This window comes from Hemicordylus capensis, chromosome 5, assembly GCF_027244095.1.
Source record: "Hemicordylus capensis ecotype Gifberg chromosome 5, rHemCap1.1.pri, whole genome shotgun sequence".
Lineage (NCBI taxonomy): Eukaryota > Metazoa > Chordata > Lepidosauria > Squamata > Cordylidae > Hemicordylus > Hemicordylus capensis.
Genome location: NC_069661.1, coordinates 250207037 through 250228482, shown reverse-complemented (window position 1 = coordinate 250228482; position 21446 = coordinate 250207037).

Genomic DNA, 21446 nt, shown 5'->3' with positions numbered 1-21446 from the left:
AGTTAGCAGTCAGAGCTGGATTATGACATTAAGTTTTCCTGTTGTTGTTTGCTTTGTTGTAAACCACCCAGAGAAGTAAGTTTTGGGTGGTATAAAAACATGTCAAATAAATAAATAAATAAATAAATAAATAAATAAATAAATAAAATGACATTTATCATTCTAACAAAAAGAACGATGAAAATAGAAACAATAAAGGTTGAAACAATAAAGGTTGATTTCCGTTGCAAAGATGCAACGGAAAACTAACAACCTAATGAAAGTGGTTATCTTGCAATAAGACTATTTGCCTGAGAAATATGTTTAAATGAAAATGTATTATGTAAATCTTGAAATTTAGTCATTTTTTTTTTTGTATCCAGAGGCCCCTCATAATGTGAGGCCCTAAGATGTAGCTTACTTAGCTTGTGCCTCAGTCTGGCACCAATTGCAGCCCTTGAACTATTGACTGCTTGCATGATTGCACATTGCGTACTACTTCCATTGAAATAATAGGATTAACAGCTGATGTACAATTGCGTAAGAGTCAGCAGTGCTGATACGGCCCTCTTGTGCAGCACTGTCACTGCTAGTGTTGAAGACCCACAACCTGTGTACATAGGCACAGATCTGTACGCAGGCACAATTATTTACATGTTATGTTATGCACATACAGCAGAACACTTCCTATCTGTGTCTTGCGTTTCAGGGGGTCTTTACCCGGGTTCATTTTCCAGGTGAGTGCAGTCATTCACATAAAAATATGTATATACATACAGACATTTGAATGCAGGTGCAACAGAATGTCTGAACAGAACTATTGTAAGAAGTGGGGCTCAGTACATTAACATTACAAGAAGAATTGCCAGTTTTTGGAGTATGCCCATTAAGACAAGTACCCAAATGATCCTGGATTAGTTGAGAGTACTATGATCTTGAACTGATGGATGGATTAATCCATGATTTTGCATGTAAGGACTTCTGGGCTTATCTGAATTTGTATTATGCTGTGCTTATATTCTGTTTTATATTTTATATTTTCTGTGCTTATATTCTGTTTATATTCAGCATTGGTCGCTCTGGGAGATGACCTTCTTCGGGACCTTGACGAGGGTAGTGTCCCTCTATTGGTCCTTTTAGATCTCTCAGTGGCTTTTGACACTATCGATCATGCTATCCTTCTCGACAGCCTGTGTGGGTTGGGTATCTGGGGCACTGTCTTACAGTGGTTCCATTCTTACCTTAGCGGGTGTGTCCAGTTGGTATGCATTGAGGGCAGGTGCTCTGACCCATGGCCACTCCTTTATGGAGTTCCCCAGGGTTCAGTTCTTGCCCCTGTCCATTTTAACATCTATATGAAGCCGCTGGGTCAGGTCATTTCCCAGTTTGGGGTGAGATTTCATCAATACGCTGATGATACTCCGCTATATATTGCTGTCCCAGAACATTCTGGGGACACTGTTTCTGTGCTTACTCAATGCCTGGAAGCTATTAAGGTCTGGATGAATCAAAACAATCTCAGACTGAATCCCACAAAGACTGAACTACTTTTATTCAGCCCTCGTAACGGCCAACAGCTGGATGTGAACCTTGTTTTAGATGGGGTGGTGCTGCCCCCGAAGGAGCTTGTTTTTGATTTGGGGGTCCTTTTGGACTCGCGCCTCCTGCTTGAGCAGCAGGTAGAAGCTGCGGCCAGAAGTGCTTTTGCCCAGCTTTATCTGGTTCACCAATTACGCCCTTACCTTGATCGGCAAGCATTAATGACAGTGACCCATGCCTTTGTTTCCCATTTAGATTATTGTAATGCTCTCTAACTAGGGTTACCTTTGAGGGCGATCAGGAAGCTGCAGCGGGTCCAGAATGCAACGGCTCACCTACTCATGGATGCCAGAAAATATGACAGGGTAACACCTCTCCTGCAGTCATTGCACTGGTTGCCTATTCGCTTCCGAGCTCAATTGAAGGTCCTGGTTCTGACCTTCAAAGCCTTGCGGGGCCTAGTGCCTGTCTACCTTCAGACCCACCTCTCCCATCCAGTTACATCCCATCCAGTTAGATCATCTCAGGTGGCCCTTCTGTCGGTCCCTGATTTCCAAGATGTTCGGGGCTCTAGGACCCGTGAAAGGGCCTTTTCAGTTGCTGCCCCGCTCCTTTGGAACTCTCTCCCCCTACAGATCCGGCTAGCCCCTTCCTTACCGATCTTCAAATCGCTATTGAAGACTTTTCTTTTTTGCCAGGCTTTTGCCCTGTAGTTCATTTTTCTATTCTTTGGTAGCAATAGCAATAGCAATAGCACTTACATTTATATACCGCTCTATAGCCGGAGCTCTCTAAGCGGTTTACAATGATTTAGCATATTGCCCCCAACATTCTGGGTACTCTGGTAGTTACTTTAGTTTTTTAAAAAAACAATTTTTAATTAATAATGTAATGTAATTTTTAACGTTGCCTGTTTGCATGTTGTTGTACGCTGCCTGGAGTCTTCGGAGTGGGCAGTATATTAAATGTCTCAAATAAATAAATAAATAAATAAATTTAAAGGTCTATGACAATGATATAAATCATTCATTTATTTTAATATTATTTGCAGCTTTGGGAGCTATTAGCCAAAGAAAGACATACATTTAAAAAAGAAATAAATATGTAAAGATGTAAATAATCATGTGCCTAATCACTATGTCCCACACTTTTGATATTCAATCCTTGTGAGCTGTGGGAACACATTAGGAACCTAGGAGGCTCTCTTATACTGTCAGACCAGGGGCAGAGCCACCACTGGGTGGACGGGTTCAAAGAATCCGGGCCGCCGCCCCCAGTCGGGAGTGAGATGGGAACTTGGGCCTATATCCCTCCCAAAGAACCTGGGCCAATCTCTCTCTCAAACGGGGCCGCGCAGCTCCGTTTGGGAGGGAAACCATGCCAAGCATCTTTTATGTTTTATTGTTTAGAAGGCTGTCCCAGGGGGGATCTTGTAGAGAGTGTGGAGAAAGAGAACTCGAAGTTGTTTTTGCATAAACTCTTAGTTAAATCTATATAAGATTACTTTCTGTTTGTGAGGGAAGCAGCTATAAAACAGCCCCTCACCTTCCTGAAGGGGCTGTTATGTTGCTTCAAGACTAGGTATTACAAGATGACTAAATCCCACTTTTGTCTGTACCCTCCAGCCAGTTGTCTAAGAGTTCTGGGCATGTTGGCTAACTAACTGGTTGTTTGCTCTCAGAACCTGTTTAGGTGATCCTTAAATAGATGGTGGGGAAAAGAGAAAGTGATTGGCTGGTCTTTCAGGCTTAGACTTATACAAACATAACAAAGGAATCGGGCCGGGGACTCAGCCACGGCATGCAAATCTGGCAAATCTGTCAACGTCCCTGTTGAACTGACTGCTTGTTATAGGCAAAACACTGGCACAGTTTTTCAGTGGAGAAGCAGGAAGTAGTAGGTATTAAAATGACAGCCATTAAGTTTGGAGGAAGACAGGATGGACAGGTTGTTCTATTTGAGAGCTGTTTACTTCTCCTCTTTTATTTCCTTCATGTAATTCACTGGGAAAGAACTCGGAGAACAAAAACCTTGTGTAAGGGCCACTGATTTCCCTGCAGGGTAAGGACCTACTGAGTAGAAAGCTGGCCTTTCTGTTGGGAGGAAGGGACATTTGTCCCAGGCACTGAGTACAGATACTGGGTGCAAAGCTGTCCTTAGGGCATGACAAACAGGGCAACTGCCCTGGGCCCTGCTCTTTTTTTAAAAATAGATTTTATTAGTTTTCAAAATACCCTCCTTAGAATTAACTGGAAGGGGCCCCCACACTGGCTGATTGGCCTTGTAATGAAACGTGTGAGCAGATGCACAATAGTCCTTTTTGGGCAAATGTGGAACATGATGCAAATGCAGTTGTGGATTGACGGCCATTATTTCCAGTGGCCACCTGTTTCAGAAGGGTGTTTGTGCAATTCTCTACATTTGCACAACAGCACTCTTGCACAACCACAGACACATTTCATTACAAGGCCAATGGAACGCTGCACAGTATCTCATTCTCTATTCCAATCTTTCTGAGATGGAAATTTAAAATGTGAATTTGAGATATGAGAAGAGTTTCTGCCAAATGAAACACCTGAGGATTTTGTGTGAGAACATCTCCCGCAGAATTCATGACAGCCTATGTTAGTGACATGGTATTTAGCAGTTCCTCTTCCTTCCTGTTTGTGATTTTCTCCGTTGCAACTCCCTTTGGGTAGAAATGATCATTTATTAATTTTTTTCTTCCTGGAGGGATAAGCACAAAACCACCAACATAAAGGTGTGTGGAATTGATTACGGTAGAAGTGCATCTTGTTCAAACTAGAAGCCAAAATATATTCTAGGGAAGAAGAAATCATTAGCATTTTCATTAAAAAGCAGTTTACGACTTAGCCCTACCTCAGGCATCTTTGGCTTCTGAGGTGCTAACTTTACTGAGAACTTCTGAACAGTACTTAATTGATTTCGGTTTATTAACTCATTTCTCCTTTACCACCTATATACTTTGTTGGGTGGGAGAAAACCAAAAATCATCCTCACAATAAACACAGCCACCCCATTACCTGAATTTTTTAAATAAAAAAACTACTGATCTTGTCCTTATGATCTTGTACCAAAGCATAAGCATTCCCCCCCAAGAAAGTATGTAATAAAATAAGAGGATAATAAGTTACTGTCAAGTAGCAAAGTGCCATCTTGGCTTTGGGAGATGCTTCCATCCCCCTGCCTGCTTGCCTCCAGGAACTGCTAGAAATACCAGTACGTTGACTGCAATGGTTAACATTCTGGACAGAGACTGCCGATGCTGGAACGCCGGAGGCAGGCGACTTGCAATGCTCTCTTCATAAAAGAAGAGGCAACTCAAGTATTTCATAACAAGCACTAATGGCACTGCAATAAAGGCACAAGCCCATGCTGCCTTTCTCGGTTTAATTAAATTCACCGTTTTTGCTCGATGGGTAAAACGTTTACAAGAGTCAAGGTTGGCGGCACTGGGTCTCTTTTATGTAAGAGCCATGGATTGATATAATTGAGAATGCCTGGTATGCACCAAAGGTTCCAACAGGAGCACCAATCTAGCAAACTGGCTCCTGAGAGGCGCCAGGTTCGTTGCTGACAGTTCATCTTCTGGTGGTGGTACATTCTTCCAAAAAAAAAAATCTTGCCATGGGAATCTTTCTTTGCAGGCCTGGTAGGACCAACCGTTGGGAATGACAACAATGAAGGCAAAATGGTTGAAGATGTTCCCATCAAGTGAGGAGCATGCATCTTGCACCTGGTGACATGGGGTGTCATCCTTGAAAGCTTATTCTGAAATAAAATAATTAATCTTCAAGGTGCAATGTGATTCTTTGTTGTTTTTGGAGTAGAAGACTAACATAGCTACCCATCTAGAAGCTGGAAGAAGACTGAATCTGTCCTGAAGACGATCTTGTTAGAAGGAGAAACCGTGAGTGGCTCCCTTTATACTTTAAAATGTCTTATCCTGGTTTTACCAATTTCTGATCAATCTTGTGATTTTGCCAAATGCATTTCGACTGAATCTGTCTTCATCAGTGTTTTCATCAATGGCAAAAAGCTGAAGAGAGAAACTAGTCTTAGTTCAATCACTATGATGGGATTGGAGATGACCTGTAGAAGCTAGAATTCTTTTAGATAATTGCCACTGATGAAGACAGATTCACTTGAAATGCATTTGGCATTTCACAACCACCACAAGATGGATCAGAAATTGGTAAAACCAGGATGGGACATTTTATTTCTCAATCAAAATGTGACATTGTGACTACTTGGGAACATTTATCAACACTTTCCCCATTCATTGAAGGCACAATATTTTAGACATGAATTATCGGATTTTGATTGGATATACAGAGACTATTTTAATGAAATTTTATTGACAATTTCTCATCAGTTTTATTGTAGTATATTGATATATTGCATTGATTTGGATTCATTATGTTGAACATAGTTCAGATAATTCTTAACCATTCCGTTTGATTACTATTATATTAAAACACACACACACACACACACACACACACACACACACACATATATATATAAAATATATTAATATATAATATATAATATATATAATTTGGATATCTGTGGGATAGATCAAACTGTATATGTGCCAAAAATATAATTCTACCATAAGGCCCATCCAACTCAATTTAGTCATGACAAAACTCTGCTTAAACCAACAGAACAAGTTGCTACGCACTTTCACTGGATTTAGTCCTATGTATGTAAATGCAGAATCGGCTAAGAAGAAGCTTACCAGTTTTCCATTCTCCTCCTCCTGTGCCTGTCCTTCTGCTCTGCAGTGTTGAGTAAATTATCTCTTTTTGGCCTTTCCGTAGAGGATCTGTTTATTGCAGGAATTGAGCAGGCTAGGAAGTTAGTTAAGCAACGTGTTTGGGATACAGAAGTTCAACAAGAAGCTGCATGGATCAAGCATGGTTTATACTTAGGGAGTCAAGCTGCTAAGTATTTTGATGTGGTGCCTGTTCCTAAATTTAGATAAGCTCTCACTTTGGCGCAATTAAATGTTCTTCCCACAGCAGTATTGAAAGGCAGGTACAAGGGAGTTCCGCTCTCTTTATGACTTTGCCCATGTGATAAAGGGGCTATAGAATCCACCTCGCATGTTATCCTTCATTGTGATTTTTATAGTGAATCCCGTTCAAGACTTATATCTCCTTTGCTAGATAATTTGCCTGGCCGGTCTGATGAATTTTACTTAAATTATCTTTTAATTAATGTGGATAATGACATTATCTCTGTTGTGGCGAGGTTTTGTTATATTATTTGTAAGATGTGTACTATTTTATTGTAAATGTTTGCTGGTCAATGACTGAATAAACTTCTCTCTCTCTTTCTTTCTCTCTCTCTCTCTCTCTCTCTCTCTCTCTCCTTCTGCTCTGGAATAACGACCATTAATTCTCCATGTACAGAATACTGTGCCAAGTTCTGGGCCACACATTTTAGGAAAGATATTAGCCCTCTTCAGACGTTAGTTGAAAAGGATGGTGTACTTGTGGATACTGTCCAAAGAAGGAATGGAAGTCCCCCCCCTGCCCCAGCAGGTTGATAATTCCCCTCACTCTCAGGTGCCCAAGCCTGCCAATTATGGAAATACCCACCATCACACTTACAGCCTTTGTTAATTCAATTGATGGCTATAAGCAAGAGCACTGCGGGAGATGTGTGTGTGAAGGATTGATAGACGTGCTAGCAGGGCAGGACTTCTGTTCCCACGTTGTACAGTGTTCTCTAGTACACCATAATTTTAAAAATACATATGAATGAGGCTTATGGTTCTTTGAGAAGCAGGGTACCTCTGAATGCCCAATGTTGGGAACAAGCAACTAGGGGTGTGCATGGAACCAGCTGGCCCAGTTCGGTTTGAGTCTGAACTGGACCCTAACCAGACCAGGCTAGTTTGGTACAGCACTCCCTCAAACCCACCCATCCCGGTTGGTTCAGTCCGGGGGGTTGCAATCCCCCCCAATTTGTTTTTTTTATCACTTACCCCCTCTGGGGGACTTCCTCTTGGTGTTGGTGGGGGTTCTCACAGGGGTTCCCCCTCCTCTGCCAGCCTCCTTGCTACCCTAACCAACCATTCAGTTTCCCCCTCTGGAGCGGTGGCCATTTTGGAGGCCACCGCGCCTGCACAATGGGCCTCTGCGTGGCCTGCAGAGGCCCATTGTGCAGGTGTGGCAGCCTCCAAAATGGCTGCATGCCAGAGGGGGAAGGCCCAAATGGCCGGTTAGGGTGGAAAGGAGGCCGGCAGGGGGAGGAGGAACCACCGCGGACCCCATGCCACCACCTAGAGGAAGTCCCCTGGAGGGGGTAAGTGATAATTTTTTTGCGGGGGTGGGGGGAGGGATTCGCGATCCCCCAGTGGGGTCCAGTCCAAAGTCAGACTGAACAGGGTGCGGTTCAGTTCGAACCCAAATTGTCAAACCAAACTGGTTCAACGCCTAACATGTTCGACATCAAACCTGTTTGCACACCACTAGTCCCAGGGCATGGTCTGAGAGCACATGATCCAGACACTTTGCTGAAGGTAAACCGTTCTTGGTCTGGTCAGTGCCTATATAGGTGATTGCCTCCAAATGCCACGTATGCTACCTTGAGTTCCATGATGGAAGAAAGGCAGGGTATAAATATCATAAACAAAGCAGTGACCACCACATTCATGCCTGCGGATGAACCTTTGGCTGGCTATTTTCAGAAAAAGTGTGCTGGCCTCTCCCCAACAAACCTTGGAAATGGTAGTTTCCTTAGGAGAGGCTACGGATCCCAAACAGAACGTTCCCAGAATCCTCACCAGGCTATCAATCCCAGTATTCTTTGGGGGAAGCCAAAGACTGTCCTGAAGCCCAGCAATGAGAGAGATTGGCCATTGCCCACCAATCTGGGCTTCAACAGCTCCTCTGCTTCTGCCACCTAGCCTTTAGAACATCATCCTGCAGTAAAGATATGAAGGATTTCCTGCTCTGAGCTGTAGTAGCTGACACTTCAAGGCTCTTCCAACTCTATGACTCTATGGCAGATGAGGAAGGAATATATGAAGGAAGAAACAAATGAAGAGACTATAACCCTATTCAGGCTTTTAAACAAGAAACACCTGTACATGGTTAGAAGTGCCCAAAGCAGGCCGGAAGTCCTAAATGGCAGCATTTGTCCGTAGAGGGAAACTCCTTAATCATGATTGCAAGTGCTTCCATGATCGACAGTCTGGAATCATCCCAGGCTGTCGATCACAGAAATCCTTGCAATCATGGTTAGAGAGCTTCCCTCTTTGGACAAATGCTGCCATTTCTGTGATCAGCAACAAGGGTGGTGAGTGATGTGCCATGGGCAGGACTTCTGATCTGCATTTGGCACTTCTAATCATGTATGGGTGTTTCTTATTTGAATGCCTGAATAGGGCTTATATAAAGAAAAGACACAGCCGAAGATTAGCAGAAGACTGCATAATGTTCCAGTGTTCATTTACAGCAGAAATTTTAGTTCCTTGTTTACAGTACACCATTGTGAGTCTCTGTGAGAAAACCAGAGTAAAATGTCTTAAACAAGCAAGCAAACAATCAAGCAAACAGAGAAGCCCAGTTAAAACTGGTGTAAAAGTCCAGAACTCTCCCAAACTCTAATTCCTGGCATTCTTTGGAGAAGCCATGGCAGTCCCTCTGATATAAAGCCATTGTAAAATATGTAGTGTAGGTATGCCCTTAGTGTTGCTGATATGGTTGAACTCTCCAAATCCATTCAAGTCAAAAACCATTTCCCCAGTGACTCCAGCATGTTATCTGATGGGTAGAACTGGATGGTGTGGAGCTAAATGCTTATGATCCGTGCAAGTGAAACTGCCCTGTATTGAATCTCACCATTAGTCCATCCATCTCAGTAGAGTTCGACTTGCAGAAGGTCTTCAGGGTCTCAGGACTTTCCAGGTCATCATTCAGTGGTAGAGAACTTGCTTTGCATGAAGAAGGTTCCAGATTCTGTTCCTGAATCTCCAAGTAGGACTGGGAGAGACTCCTGGCTGAAACCCTGGAAAACTGCTGCCGGTCAGAGTAAACAGTACCGAGCTCAATGGACTACTGTGTTTACTTGAATCCAAGACTAGTTGTCCCCTGCCCCCGTCAAAGTTTTTTGATATTAGAAATCCACAGGTTGTCTTAAATTCAGAGTCCTGTTCCTTTCAAGAAAATGCAAATATAATTTGTATATAACCTCTACTTTTTAAGGGGGTTGTCTTAAATTCAGAGTTGTCTTTGATTTAGGTAGATACAATAATGTTCTGACGATCTATAAGGCAGCTTCCCGAGTGTTCTTCAGGCCCTACCACCAGAGGCCTTTGCAACTCTGAGTGAATGGATCAAAGCGTCTGCATATACAACATATTCCACCACTGAGCAATGATCCTTCTGTAGCATCAGTACCTGCTTTGCAGCAATCAATGCTTGATGCTGAAAGTCTAATTATTTAAAAGTTTATTTGTGGAATCATCATCACAAGAACCAGGGCACGAATCATGAAAGGACTGATGCAGTCAGTCATTAATATTACTATCAATTAATGCATGGCAAGAGAATAGAAAATAAAATCTAATGATTTAAGGTGTAATCAGATTGCCCCTAGGGAATGGGATGATCCTCTGACTAGGCAGAAATTAATAGTTGCATTATGTAGCTTTCCCGTCCTCGGGGTAGGATAATAATATGATTATTGATTCTTATTTCCTAAGCACCTAAAATATAGGCGTTGTACAAAGATTAAACAGCAACACAAACCCTGCCTGTAAGTTTATAATCTAAAGACAAGACACATGCAGCAGAAAGGAGAATATAAAGTAAAAGCGAATGAAGGTCAATTAGATAAGCCAGAGAAAGCATGTGCATTTCAAAGTAGTGCTTCTCAAACCTGGGTCTCCAGATGTTGTTGAACAACAACTCCCATAATCCCCAACCATCAGGAAAAGAGAGGGAGAAAAGACGGGATCATTGGGGGAAATTTCAGAGTCATGGAATGAAAGCCAATGATCTGTGCCTTGTGTATGTGTCTAGTCCTGGTGGCGATAAAGTGTCACTTGAACAACAGGTGAGGGTGGAAACTAAGCCACCTAGCACTAATTAATGACGACCCATTGATTTGATGTTGACCTAAAAATACCTGGACTTGGGCAGATCCAGGGGTGTTGCTAGGTACTTAAAAGATCTGGGGACCAGGCCCACAAGCTCTGGATCACTTCCATGGCCCCAGCATCATGCTCTCTAAAGGAATCCAATAATCTATTCTAGTTTTTGAAGCCATCAATCACCTGTGCATTCACCAGTATCAGGTGACCAGGGCACTAAATAATTGATCTGGTGCACATGCTCACATGGCCCAGTGCTAGCAATGCCTCTGCTTGAGCCTAAGACCTGGGCTACATAACATATTTTTGCCATTTGGGAAGCAGCTTGGCTTCACCAAGTCAGAACCTTGAAGGCTCCTAGCCTTGAAGGCTCCTACCCAGTAGTGCTTTCAGGAGTAGAAACAACTGGGGCTGTATTTCCCCTGGGAATTCAAGCACTGGACCTCTTCCTTTCTTGCTAGAAAGCAAGTTTGGTCCAGTACTTAATTGCAATAGTGAGCTTCCTGGGGGCCGGGGGACAAAGTGTAGCCTGGGAGTAATTCACACTTGGCTTCAGGGTTCGGGGTAAACGTTGAGCGAAGCCACTTTGAAGTACACTTGCGGCACTGAGAGAAGCAGCCCCTCCCCTCTGCTCTCAGTTTTCTTTTGAAACAAGTCCACATGGCATACTCTTTGTTTTCCTTCTAGCCAATGGGTGGGGGGGAGTGAGCTCCTGCAGAGATAGATCTGCATTTCTGAAGAGAGTATGCTTCTTTTCATGCTAATGATTGTACGTGAGTACCTCTCCCCTTTGCTCCGGCGTTTTCAGAAAAAGTAGCTTAAAACCAGCACTTTAAAACCCCAGACATACTTCGAGATAAGCTATAATTTGCAACACAAAGCCCAGTTTGTATGTGGAGGGGGTCCAAAAATCTCGAAGAGACTTTGAGGTAAATTTGGCTGGTGTGTAAGAGCACACACTCTCTTCTGAAGGAGATTCGGGGCAGAAGCCCTGTGTGTAAAGCCTCCAGGGGGCCACTATCATGTGCGCAAAGCACACGCAACCCAGCGTCCCACGCCACACCCCCTGCATCTGATGTCAGACACAAGGGAGTGGGCAACCTAACCCACCCAAAGCTTCCTGTTTCCCCGTTGAGCAGCAGTGTTGCAACGCAGAGCGGAGCCGGGCACGGGGCCACCCGGGGTCACTGACCTCCTCCACTAGAGGTGGAGGCGGGTCGGGGCTGGGCAGCCCTCCTATGGTGGCTCCTGCATGGCTGCAGTGGCCTCTCTCCGCCTCTCTTCACTGCTCAGCTTGGCCATCTGCCTCATCCCTCTCAGAGGGCAAGGAGGGACTGGTCTTGGGGGCCCTTGGGGGCCCTTCAGACTCTGTGGGCCAGGGGATAGTTGTCCCTCCTTTTCCAATGGGTCATACACCTATGCTTAAGTGATAGGGGGCGGAGCCCCCCCAGTACTGTTTTTAGAATGGTACAATGAAACTTGATTTGATACCATTTTGCGGGGGGGGGGAGGAATTTAACCAAATCAATACATGAATTATGGAGGGAAGTGGAGCAGCTTGTGGTTCTACTAAGAGAACCCCCACTTTCCTCTATAGTTCAAGTACTGTTTTTGTTAAGTTGTTGGTGTAATCTTTCCCCTCTCTAGTGAAGGAAGGAGACGGACACAATGGCATACAAAATGGCAATCATAATCTTAGTGCAATAATCAATCTACACTTCTAAGTAAACAAAGATGGATCACTGGATTTACTTCTGAGGAAACGCAGTTAAGATTGGGCTGGAAGTGACAATCAACGTGGAAGCAAGGAGGCTGGAATATTTTGACTTTGAAAGTAGTGGAGAAATCCTTGTGAGAACAGAATGGGATCCATACCTGGAGTGTTCAGGGAACTTGCTACCAATGGCAGGCATAGCAGAAGTGGCTTAGTTAGGCTGGGATTAGATTTTTTTGTTTCGTTTTTAGAGATGTACTTCAGGGCTTTTCTCTAAAGAGGGCTTCATGTTCTTGAGAGCACTTTTAACTGTTGCTGTTGATTTCTGGAAAGTAAATTTAATCCGTATAAAACCACTGTGATTTGTGGCTGTGTAGTATGAAACCCATGTGGGTTGTTGTTGTTTTGTTTGAAGCCATGTTTGTAAGAAAGTGCTGTGTCTAGAGGGACTCCTATCTGTGAATGTGCCTTGCAAAGCACACTCTATGGTCATTTCCTAGCAATGGCTTCAATAGGGCTGGACGTGCCTCCAGCCTCTTCATGGACAGTCAGAGGACAACTGATGTTGTAATAGGGATTTCAATTTCTCCAGCCAGCACAATGCATGCTGGGATAGCTCTTACAATCCTTGGAGGACCCAGCTGCCAAATTTTTAAAAATGGTGATACATCACTAGTGTGTGCGCTGGGTTTGCAGAGCCAAACAAAGGTTCTGCTCATCTGTGAGAATCAAAAAAACTCTTTATCCCTCCAAACCACACCCAGATGCTTATGTGGAAGGCCTTAGTATATATAAAGACAGTTTTTCAGGAGGAAAAAAATACATTCTATAATATATTCTAACCAACCTAAATTTGAGTTGCAGATAAAACCAAACTGCAAAACTGTCAGTGGATTACTTCCTCTTCTATCCTTTCCATCCCATTTCCCACCCTACAAATCCTTTACAGAGTCGTGAATAATCTAGCTTCTATAATTTTTACTGACAAGGGCTTAGTCCAAAGAAAAACTTTTAATATGAAGGAAAAAAACACCACTCCAAACCCTTAATCAATGCGCACAGACTTGGGAAAACCAACCCAAATGACCATGGTTTTTTTGTTTAAATTGTGGAATTGGCTTCACCAGTGTGTGCCTAAGTGAACGGGAAATCCTTGTTTGGGAGTTGCCAACTGATTTAATACCGGATGAGCCAATGAAATGAAAGACAAAAAACACTTCAGGGGTGCTTAAGTTATTCTTTCAAAGTTTCTCATGGAGTCTGTTTTGTGGAGACAACGCTAGTTGAGAAGCTTCAGTGGGATTACATGTAAGTTGTTTTTTTAAAAAAATATTTACAAAGGAGGTTTTTCCATATATTTAAGATTATAGTCCTAAACATAGTCGCTTTTATTTTCTTTTTTCCCTGTTTCTTTATTTCAAAATGTTCTTAATAAGAATTAAGAATAAAACCTTTTTAGCTTCTCTGACTAAATAGCCCCTAATCTTGCTCTTTTTACTTACATGAAGGTGTGTGTTTATATATACGGCTATATGAGTGAAATACCCAATCATTCAATCATAGGTTGTCTTAGGGGCCCTTTTGAGGACCCCAAAGAAAATACATTTTAAAATAAACCAATAAATACAATTGTATTTAAAATGGACATTCTTATGCTTGTGGTTTCTAGGGCCACACACAAAGACATCATCTGTCTCTGATGGGGGCACAGAAGTTAGCAATATGTGAAGCTGCCTTCTGTTGTCAGACAATTGGCCCATCTAGCTCACTATTATCTACACTGCCCAGGTTTTCAAACAGAGATATTTACAGCCTTGTGTGGAGATATTGCCAGGGATTGAGCCGGGGACCTTCTGTATGTAATATAACAGTATAATAACTTTCAGAAAAACTATAGCAATACATAAAATGGGTTTGGTCCGAGGTATTTAAGACACATTATGCAGACACATGATGCAAAGATACAGCTCCCTTGAGAAGTCCATGATGCTGGGGAAAAAGTTGAAGGAAAGAGAAGAAGAGGACAACCAGCAGCAAGGTGGATGGACTCGATGACGACAGCAGTGAATGCACCTCTGAGAGACCTCCAAGGCCAAGTTGAAGACAGATCATCCTAGAGAGAATTTACCTACGTGGTCGCTAAGAGTCGACACCAACTTGACGGCACTTAATCAATCAATCAATCAATTTAAGAGAGCACCTTCTTCTTCATTAACCTCACCCCCGGCTGAGATCATCTGGGGAGGTCCGGTTGCAGTTGCCACTGGCTCGCTTGGTGGCGACTCGAAATCGGGCCTTTTCTAGAGTTGCCCTGGGACTCTGGAATGTGCTTAGAGTTTAGAGTCTCCCCTTCTCTGAATGTTTTTAAGAAGGACCTAAAAACATACCTATTTAGTCAGGCTTTTCATTTACAGTTTTAAAGATTTGGTTTTAGAGTTTTGATTGTATTTTAAATTGTTTGAATTATGTTAATATTTTAATGGTTTTATACTGTGAATCACCCAGGGACATTTTTGTATGGGGTGGTATATAAATCTACTAAATAAAAATAAACAAAGAAAATAAAGCCCCATCAGTAATTGAGTTGTTAGAGGCTTGGGACTGGTGTGTGTGTGTTTGCCCACCCTTCCCACCTGGAAGTACTGTAAAGTCCAGTCTTAGAGGCTTTCCATACAAGCAGTGTGGAGAGCCTGTAGGGGGTTTGCCGGGAGATCGGGCTTGACCCACTCTCCCTGCACATGAGCACACAGCTCACCCTGGGCAGCTGGATTGGCCGCCCACACGATTACCAGCTCTGTCATGCAGCCGGTAGGAGTGGTGGGAATTGGGGGCCTCCTGGCCCCTGATGTCCCAGAATGCCCAACATGAGTGCACAGGGATGCTTGTTGTAGCCTCCCGGTCATGGAACTGTGCCACAGTGACATATGACTGAGGATGGGGATTAAGAGGGCTGGCTGCTGGGAGCTGCGTGGCTTCTGGTGGCTCACAAGCATGGTGGAAACCGGGCTGGGCTCCCTTAGCCCAGTTTCTAATGCATGTGAGAATAGCCTCTTAGAGTTGGTGTTTTTCACTGTTGAAAGTGGCACAGAGTTGCTTCCTATTCAGTTAGCTTTTGAAGTTTGTTTGGATGGACATTTGTCCCAGGGAGATCTTGTAGAGAGGGGCGTGGAGTCAGAAAGAACAAGTTGTTCTAGTAAGAACTAATCTGCCTACTTTCCTTTCACTATTCCTACAACTGGGCTAAATTTGGTTCAAATTGAGGTCCACAAGTTAGACCTCTTGTGCCTCAAATGTTCACGTGTTCATCATCATGGATCAGGAAGGATGACATCATTACAAACTACACCATTGGGGCATCCATATGTGTCTCCATAGCTGTAGCCAATTTGTTTCTAATCAGTTAGGCAGTTCACAGGTTAGCCCACTTGCACCTCAAATGTTTACATGTCTGCCATCTTGAATTGGGGTGGATGGCATCATCACAAACGGTGCCATTGAGGTGTCCCTGTCTGTCACTCACTACAACTGTACTAATTTGGTTCGAATTGGTTAGACGCTCCACAAATAAGCCCAATTGTGCCTCAAATATCTATGTGGTCGCCATCTTGAATTGGGGTGGATGACATCATCACATTGCCTTTGAAGTGTCTCTGTGTTTCACTCCCTACAACTGTACCCGATTTGGTTCATATTGGTCCAGGCATTGCGAAGTTGATAGCGGGGGACACACACACAGAAACACGGACACAGGGAATGACAGACGATCTCATAAGCCTACTGGCTAAAGAGGGAGGGAAGGGAGAAGGAGAAAAAGGAGCTGTTGCTATAAATCTTTAGTTAAATCCCCATAAGATTGCCTTGTTTGTATCAGAGAAGCAGCTATAAAACACTCTGGAAGTGCTTCATTTCTCTCAGTCTTCCAAGCTACACAGGTCCTGCCTCAGGACATTTATAAGTTACTCTTTCCAGATTGTGGAGGGCCAATGATTATTCCCTCAGAATTCTCTTCCTGTGTCAAGTCAGAATTCTCCTCAGAACACAAAGAGTGGGCCTTGGAGTGTTTGCTTCTTGTTTGTCTCTCAAGTATATGTCTGTCAGTGTTTCACAGATGGCCCCCTTGCACGTGGGTAGAGTTCTGCCCTCCGATAACATATATTTCAACTTACTTGATGTCCTGATATCATCCTGAGCTGTCGGTGACTGACCAGGAGAGGGATCTTGGGGTCGTGGTGGACAGCTCATTGAAAGTGTCGATTCAATGCGTGACAGCTGTGGAAAAGGCCAATTCCATACTAGGGATCATTGGGAAGGGGGTTGAAAATTTTGTAAAAATGCTAATGTTATAACTTGTGAACAGACTAGAGCCTCTGGAGTCAGGTGGAATATAAATTGAATAAATGAAATAATAAATAATAAAATAATTCCCTTATACAAATCTATGGTGTGGCCACATTCGGAGTAGTGCATGTGTAACCCCCTCTTCTTACTCAAGATATGGAGGGGTTTGGGTTTTGGGTTCAAGTCTCCACATTTTCTAAGACAGTGTACTTCCACCAATGACTGCAAGAAAGAAAAATTCTCATGCCAAACTCATGGGTTTATAAGCATTTAAAGTTTCCTTATACATATTAATTTTTTAAACACACATAAAGATAAACTTAAAACACCCGTTTACAAAAGAGTACAAATCATAAAACATACATACAATGATATCATAAGGCTCTTCTAAGATGGCTTCTCTTCCACAAAGTAGCATGTGGCTGGATAAAGAAAACCAAAGCAAACACAAACTCCAGGTGTTTTTCTTTTAAGAAAATTGTCCCAATAGCACTTTTGCACAGTTCATACCACTCCTACGGGAGGAAAGGAGAGCTGGTCTTGTGGTAGCAAGCATGACTTGTCCCCATAGCTAAGCAGGGTCTGCCCTGGTTGCATCTGAATGGGAGACTTGATGTGTGAGCACTGCAAGATATTCCCCTCAAGGGATGAAGCCGCTCTGGGAAGAGCAGACGGTTTCAAGTTCCCGCCCTGGCTTCTCCAAGATAGGGCTGAGAGAGATTCCTGCCTGCAACCTTGAAGAAGCCGCTGCCAGTCTGTGAAGACAATACTGAGCTAGATAGACCAATGGTCTGACTCAGTATATGGCAGCTTCCTATGTTCCTTATGGGTATCCAGCTGAAACAAAGAAAACAGACATGTGACAAGCTGATAGGGCTTGACCAGGGTCTCAAACTGGTGCACAACGTGACTGAAGAGGAACTGCGATAAGGAAGCAAGTTCATATCACACACACGCACGCATGCACGCACGCACGATAGACACCAGCAACACCCACTGGAGGGATGCTGTGCTGGGGTTGGATAGAGCCAGTTACTCTCCCCCTGCTCAATAAAGAAAATCACCACATTAAAAAGGTGCCTCTTTGCTCAGTGAGCAGGGATTCTAGTTGCCAAATTCAGGGAGGCTTTATTGTTAATCCATGCCACAAACTAACAATAATACTGGTATTAATGGTGAGGGTTACATGTGCAGTTCTGACCAGCGTATCTTAAGAAGGACTTTCTAGAACTGGAAAAGGTGCAGAAGAGGGCAACCCAGATGATCAGGGGCCTGGATCACTTTCTCTGGGGCTCTTTAGTTTGGAAAAGAGGTGACTGTGGGGAGACATGATAGAAGTGTATAAAATTGTGTATTGAGTAGAGAGAGTGGACAGAGAGAAAATTTCTCCCTCTCTTACACCACTAGAACTAGGGGTCATCCCATGAAACTGAAGGCTGGGAATTTTAGGACCAAGAAAAGGAAGCATTTTTTCACACAGCACACAATTAGTCTATGGAATTCTCTGCCACAAGATGTGGTTATGGCCACGAGTTTGGGTGGCTTTAAAAGGGGCTTGGACAAATTCATGGAGACAAATTGGACAAATTCAGGTCTATCAATGGCTACTAGTTGGTGGCTATAGGCCACCTCCATCCTCAGAGGCAAGATGACTCTAAATACCATTTGTAGGGGAACAGCAGCAGAAGAGGGGGCATGCCCTCACATAGGAACATAAGAAGCTGTCATATACTGAGCCAGACCACTGGTCTATCTAGTTCAGTATTGTCTTCACAGACTGGCAGCGGTTTCTCCAGAGTTGCAGGCACGAATCTGTCTCAGTTCTATCTTGGAGATGCTGCCAGGGAGGGAACTTGAAACCGTCTGCTCTTCCCAGAGCGGCTCCATCCCCTGAGGGGAATATCTTACAGTGCTCACACTTCTAGTCTCCCATTCATATGCAACCAGGGTGGACCCTGCTTAGCTAAGGGGAGAAGTCATACTTACTACCACAAGACCAGCTCCTCTCATCTCTTGCCTGTGGGCTTTTCAGATGCATCTGGTGGGTCACTGTGGAAAACAGGGTGCTGGGTAGATGGGCCTGGGGCCTGGACCCAGCAGGGCTGTTCTTATGTTGTGTCCACCTGGGCATTTGCATGCCTTGTTCCACATCACTGACTACTGCTGATGGGGATGGGGAAAGCAATGATATCAAAATATGAGGTGAGGTGGACTACATCTTAGGGACTGCTGGAATTTGACACAGGGCTGTCATTGTGCTTCCACTTTAAGTCTTGGTCATGAACTGCTTCTGATAATTGAGTGGCTGTTCAACATGAGGCCCAGCTGGAGATACTCAGTCACTAATCTTTATACCCCAACCTTGAATTCTTCTCTGGCCCCAGATCTGGCTTTGCTCTACTCAAGTAACTCAGTGAAGTCATACAAGGTTACATCACAATGGCTCTTAGTTGGCGGCATGGCTGAATGGTGATGGACTATCCAAGTCGGTGGACCATCCACCTGACCCAACACAGCTTTTCTTGTGTGTGTGTGTGTGTGTGTGTGTGTAATTGTGGCATGAATTCATAATATAAACTCTGATGTAAAATTACAGACCAACTCAACTCAACTTAATTACTGTACAAATCAACTACAGAGTCAATGACAAGCAGAATCCAACTAAAATAATCACAATGTGGGTGGGGAGTGGTAGAAGGCGGCGATTAAACTCCAAAGGAAAAACACACTCTCGTTTGGACATAATTATTTTTTTCTGACACAGCCCAACGGCTGTTTTTTCTTTCTCACTCTCTCTTTCCCTTTTTAATTTCTCAACCTTTCCCTGATAAGAGAAAAAACTAGTCTGGACCTATCTCTTAAGAGCAAATGTTCTCAGAGCTATGTTCATCCCTTCTGTGTTTTGTACGTTAATCATTAAATATAATTAATTAGAGCATCTTGTAATTAACTTGGAAAGAATAATTATACAAGGGAATGAGTTTGTAACCACATCACATTACTTTGATTTGGAAGGGAGAAAAATAGGATCACTGCTTATGGAATTAGATGAATAATGGTGAATTCATTCACCTGGAGAAGAAATATAGATCTCAAAGTTGGAGTCATTTTAGTCCAGCAGCAAGAATTGAGTGATGAAACTGTTCTTGTGCTGTACTGCCTTGGGCTGCAGATGGGAAGGTTGTGTAGTTGAATGTTCTCCCCTGGGGGGAAAAAACTGTCATGTAGAAAACAGGCAACCTAGTCTTCACTTTGTTATGCTAGATTTCTGTTAGCAGGGAATACTTCCCCTACCAAGCACATTGCAAAGCATTCAAACACTCAACCTCTCCCACCTGCAGGCTGAAATGGTACAATCCAGATAAAGATTTACTGCTTGATACCAAGTATATTTTATCAGTCAATAAGAATTTTTTTTCATAACTCCACTTTTACTGTTTTTCCCTGGGCATTAAGAGTTATTTTATGCCACCTATTTACTTCTGGAGCGAATCCTCCAGCCTTAGAGGCAAGTTACCACTAAATACTAGTTGCAGGGGAGCAACAGCAGGAGAGAGGGCAAGCCCTAACCCCCTGCCTGTGGGCTTTTGGGGAGCATCTGACGGGCCACTGTGTGAAACAGGATGCTGGACTAGATGGACCTTGGGCTTGATCCAGCAGGGCTGTTATGTTCTTATCCTGAGACTAATATACACACACAGACACACACTGGATATAATGGATGGATATGTTGTATCCCCCCCGCCCCCCGGCCGGTCATGGGCTGTAATAAAGTATTCCTTCATTCATGCTTGATACCAATGATTATATAAATAATCCTTTATTTATATAAATGTAATATACTGTAATAAAGTATTCATTCATTCATGCTTGATACCCATGAATATACAAACTGTTGCTGAGTCTTAGAGCTATGTTCCTTTTCCAGGTGAACAAACAGGAACATAGGAAGCTGTTTTATGCACAAGATTGCTGAGCTTTGAGCACCTCCACGACTTTGCACAGCTCTATAACCTTCTTGCATACGTGCAACTTTGTTAATTGCACAAGCACAGCATTAGTCTGAATGTCAACCTGTATTTTCCTATAGGGACATAGGAAACTGCCTTCTACCGAGTCAGACCATTGGTCCAGCTAGCTCAATATTGTCTACACCAGGGGTGTCCAAATGCAGCCCCATGCCTACAACTCCCATCATGGTGGGTGATGGACTGGAAGTGGGCTAGCAAACTGAGGTTAAATCTAGATAAGATGGAGGTGTTGCTGGTCACTAGAAAAGCCAATAGGGATAGGGTGATTCAGCCAGATCTGGATGGGGTTGTACTCCCCTTGAAAGAGCAAGTGTGCAGCTTGGTGGTATTGCTGGACCTGGCTCTGCTTTTGGATGCTCAGGTGGAGGCGGTGGCCAGGGGTCCCTTTGCACAGCTTTGGCTAGTGCGCCAGCTGCGTCCCTTTCTCGATAAGTCAGATCTGGCCACAGTTACCCACACCTTAGTCATGTCGTGGCTAGATTACTGCAATGCACCTTATGTGGGGCTGCCCTTGAATAATATTTTGGAACTTCAGTTGGTGCAGAATGCAGATGCCAGGCTTCTCTCTGGAACTGCTTGCTCGGAGCATAATACACCTATTTTGAAAAAGCTGCACTGGCTGTCAATCTGTTTCCGGATCCAATTCAAAGTGCTGGTTATTACCTTTAAAGCCCTTAATGGTTTGGGCCCTGGATACCTGAAGGACTGCCTG